Source organism: Neophocaena asiaeorientalis, unplaced genomic scaffold, assembly GCF_003031525.2.
Source record: "Neophocaena asiaeorientalis asiaeorientalis breed wild unplaced genomic scaffold, Neophocaena_asiaeorientalis_V1.1 scaffold100, whole genome shotgun sequence".
Taxonomy (NCBI): Eukaryota; Metazoa; Chordata; class Mammalia; order Artiodactyla; family Phocoenidae; genus Neophocaena; species Neophocaena asiaeorientalis.
The window spans coordinates 370,875-375,398 of NW_020173955.1; the positions used below are offsets into that span (position 1 = coordinate 370,875).

General features: G+C 53.6%; 1 long non-coding RNA gene across 1 annotated transcript in view; it reads right to left on the minus strand.

The window, feature by feature from the left end:
• LOC112404863 (uncharacterized) overlaps window positions 1-3,125 on the minus strand; it is a 26,866-nt gene extending 23,741 nt beyond the window's left edge. The window contains exon 1 of the long non-coding RNA XR_003004232.1: window positions 2,925-3,125. This is a non-coding gene — a long non-coding RNA (uncharacterized LOC112404863). The remainder of the gene's footprint in view (window positions 1-2,924) is intronic.
• Window positions 3,126-4,524: the final 1,399 nt, after the last annotated feature.

Below are 4,524 nucleotides of genomic sequence, written 5' to 3' on the forward strand. Positions count from 1 at the left end.
GGGTAGAGGAAAAGTCTTTCCTCTCCTACATCCTCATCCATTCCTTCTTTCTTTCATCAGATACTTATTGAGCACCCACCATGCTAAGTTGTCTGCTAGGTATTAGAGATACTAAGTTGAAAACGGAACATGGGTCAGGCCTCAGGAGGTAGAGTGGAGGGACCAGACACTAAGCCAGCAGGGAGAGTTCAGCCTGCTCCCCAGGATCCTGGCCCATCGCAGAGGGAGGGAGGACGCTAGGAGTGACTAAGGATATTTCTGGGAAACAGGGCTCATCCATGGCAACTTCTCCGCACCTACGGGAGGGGCAACTTCAGGCACAACACGGTTCTGTGTCCTGGGAGCGCCAGCATCTTTTAAACACAGGCTCTTAACGTTATTCATATTAGGCCTTCTATGCTCTGTAGGAGGCGGTGCTGTTGTCTCCACTGTATAGATGAAGAAACTGAGACTCCGCGAGATGAATCAGCTTCTCTAAATCTTTCAGGAAGAAGAGCTGCAAGCACACCTCCAGTCTAACTTCAGAGCCCTTTTTGTAACAGCTCTAGAGAGACGGGCTTCACTGAAGGAGCTGGTAAAAACAGACAGGGCCATTTCCCTGGCATCTCAGTGCGGCCCTGGAAACACCAGGTGTCGTCAGCAGAGCTGCCAGCTTGGGGTGCCGGTGTCAGCAGTGTTGGGAGAGGGGTTTTGGGGCAGCTGTGGAAGGTGGCGCTGGTGGCCTCAGCAATCCTGGTGGGCGGGCAGCCAGCCGTCCCCCCACGGCACGATATCTGATATTTATTGAACATTCACGGTGTGCCAGACACTGCGTAAGTACTTAACGTGGATTAACGTTTTTAATATTTACAACAACTCCCACTTTTACGGATTAGGAAACCGAGGCCCCAAGAGGCAAGGTAACTTTCCCTGGTCAGCATCTGATAAGTGAGAAGCCAAGGTCCGAACCCAGGCACGCTGACGGCTGGGCTGGTGCGCTTCAGCGCTGTGCTCTGAACATCCTAGGGGCGGCTTAGGGATCTAATACCTTGACGTGTTTACTTATCAGTAGCATGCCCGAGGGATAGGAGGGCCAGTGTGTGGATCGCAAAAATGGCTACAAAAATGGCTACTTTGCAGCTCCTTCCACCAGGAGCTGAAGTCCATTTCCCACCTCTTGAGTTTGGCCCGGCCTGGTGACTGGCTTTGACCAAGAGAGTGTGGCGGGAGCGAGGGCGGCCGGTTTCCAGCCCAGGCCTCAAGAAGCCTTGTGGCTCTGCTCTCCCCATCCTTGGAAGCCCGCTGCTACAGCAAGCAGCCTGGGGTCGGCTGTCCTGCCTTATGAGAGGGACGTGGCCCGGTCGCCCTTTCACCCTAGCTGACAGCCTGCTGACCAAGAGATACGTGGGCGAAGCGGCCCTAACCCATCCAACGACCTGCCGGCTCACCACGGACACACACACAGGCCCCGCAAAGCCAGGCTAGCTAGACGCTGCCCCACTGACACCCACAGAGTCAGGAGCCAATAAATACACGTTTCTTGTTTTAGGCCGCCGGGTGGTTTGTTGTGTAGCAATAAACACAGCAGAAAACACCTCAGAGAGAAGGAAGGTATGAAGTTGGAGGAATTCCCACCAGACAGTATGAGTAAGTAGAAACCCTTCAGGCAGGGAAAAGAGATTCAGAGGAAAACAGTGAGGGCCGGGGGAGCACCTGCCTGTTTCCTCAGAAACCCAGCACGCTCACCCCTTCCAGCTTCCACCAGGTGGAGGAGAAGCCATTCTCTTCCGAAGAGAAACTCCAGAGAGAGAAGAAGCTGAAGCAGGAGTTCTCTGCTCCTGTAGGGAGGGTGTCCACAGTCAGCCCAAGGTGGCTGCCTCTTGGCAGACACGCTGGCGCTGCATGTCGAGCAGACAGAGAGAACCCAAGACAGTCCTGTGGACCTGGGATCCCGGGTGTCATGGAAGGGTTCCAGCTGCTCCACTGGAGGAGCCCCGATCCAGACAATGAGCTGTGTGAGCCTCAACTCAAGCAGCAGCCGTTAAGAATGAGAAGAAGCGGGGAAAGGGGAGAAACGTTTAGGAGGAACAAGAAAACTTGGGGCGCATTGAAATAGGGGGAAAGGTCAGTGGGAGTGGGGCAGCCTAAAATAACACTGCTGTTCAAAGTACAAAAGGATGCCCCAGGAGATAACAATAGGGGGAAAAAAGATTCGATGATACTTACTAAATGTCATCATCATATAAAATTTACATATTATGGTATAATCATGCCTTTTGGTGATGACATTGGTGATTTTTGGACATAGCCTGCCACCGGCCCTTGTTTTAAGGATTACCCCTCCTTGAGGCATTTGAATTTTAAAGAGAATCAAAGCCTTCGGGTAAGGGATGACGCTGTATTCACAGAATTTCAGGCAGCCATTGAGAGTAGAACAAGGGTTTTTCTTTTATGTTGGCCCCTTCCCGGGGCTCTTGGCCTGGGCACTAGTCCCGGAACCACAAATATCATTTCCCAGGACCTTGGCGTCGCAACACCTTAAACTCCCTTCTTCCCAAGTTTTCCCAGTGTTTCTCAGACTTGGGGAAGCGACTCTCCCCGCTCCGGAGCCTAGGGGTGGGGGCGGCCGATCCCCCGCACGGCCGCCAGAGGGCGCTGCTCCGTCGCCGGGAGCGCCGCGGCCGCCTGGGCGTGTGGCCTGGGGTGGGCATTTTTGTGTTGTTTAAATGCCAGCATTGATTGCTCACTCCTTTCCCAAACATGTTTCTAATTTACCCGGTATCTCGTCTACGTGAAAGACTCAAGAACAACAACAAGCAAAGAATGCACACTTAACTTTAGTTACCGGGTGAGCAAAAGGGGTTTGACACCAAATGCAGTTTTGTTCCAGAAACCTCTGGGACTGGGGCAGAGCAGCCAGCAAGGGATCTCCAGAGGCTACTCACCGGTTAGGACAGAGGCACGTGGAAACAAACACACCGAACCTCGACCCTGGATAGGTTCTTGCTAGCACCCAACAAGCCGGCAGCTTTCCGCTCCAGAGGACGGGTTCGTTTCCGGCTAAGTTCAGGAGCTGGTGCCCGAAGAGGGTGCCGCGCGGGACCGCGGAGAAGCCACCCGCGGCCCTGGGCAGGCGGAGGGCTCCGGCTTCCCGCCTGGCCCTTGGTTGCGTGCGGCGTCCTGGGGAGCAGAGGCGCTCGGATGCGGATGAGGGGGAGGGACGGGGGTTGATCCGGGAGCTCGGGGCAGCAGTACCCGCACAGGGTGAAGGCGGGGAGGCAGGGGCAGGGGGACGAAGAGGGGAGCAGAGGGAGAGTCCTGTCTGATGGGGGTGGCGGGGACGGCCCCTCGGGCTTGGGTGAAAGCCTGACCGCCACAAACAGAAGTTATCAGCGAAGAGACCTAAGGATGCGTTTGGCTGCGGGGAGGTCTCTAGGAGACAAAGCTCCTAATCCCGGGGTGGGGGCACCTGGGGAGATTGCTCAGTCACTTTTCTCCTGCAGGAAGCTGCTTCTTGTTGGAGCCTCCTGGGATTGGCAGAGTTAAAATCCTTTAACCCAAGATGCCTTGGGCCTTTTGTTCAGCTCTGACAATGGAATTGGCTGGGAGAGGCTGGGAAGGCAAGGAGCTAGGTCTGGGGTGTATCCGTGGGGTGGGCGTCTGGTGAAGCTGTGTTCAGTCACAGGGTGAAAAAAAGCGATTTGGTCGCGTGTGTGTGTGGGTGTGTGTGTGTGTGTGTGTGTGCGCGCGCGCGTTGGGGGAAGGTGTAAGGAGGCCCAAGGCTCGGGCACCAGCTCATTAACACGTGTGTATGAGTACTTGCTGTGCAGCTCAGCAAACCTTTAATTACCCAGGGAGAACTTCCAAAACTGAGAACTCAATATTGGTCCCTAAAAGGTTGGATAATGGGTTTTTCTTGCATCTCAATCCACAGGGACAGATCTCCGACTCCCCTGGGCTCCCAGATACTTCTAGATGTTTTGTCTTCTAAAATTCTGTGCTCCCATGGGACAGCACTTAGTTAAGGACACTCAGAAATGTAAACCCTTCTATCATGTTAATCATCTTTAAATCTTTGCTTTGAACCTATCACATCCTTGAGTCATAATCGACAGCAGCAGCCACTCCAATTCAAAGGACTTGGAGCGACAGTCTGCAAGCCCTCTCACCATGCAGAATTTTCTCCTCCCATTCCCCATGTGCATCTTCCCCTGTAGCCAGCCTGGCCCCTCAGGGTCCCTTGGTATATCTTGAATTCTCCAGCCTCCCTATCTCTGGCCCTGCAGTTGCCTTCCTGGCCATCTAGCTGGTCACTTCCTTCTCCAGTTCTGGCCTCAGTCGGTCAACATGCATTCACTGAGAGCCCCCTATGTGCAAGGCATCTATCCCCTGGAATATATCAGAGACTGAGACAAATGCCTGCCCTTAAAAGATTTTTTTGCCTTAATGGGAAGGAATAAAGCCAGACAATTTCACATGTTGATAAGTAGCTAATCAATGTGATAGAGTTGTGGTGGGGTGGGGTTAGTGGGTGCTGCTTTATTT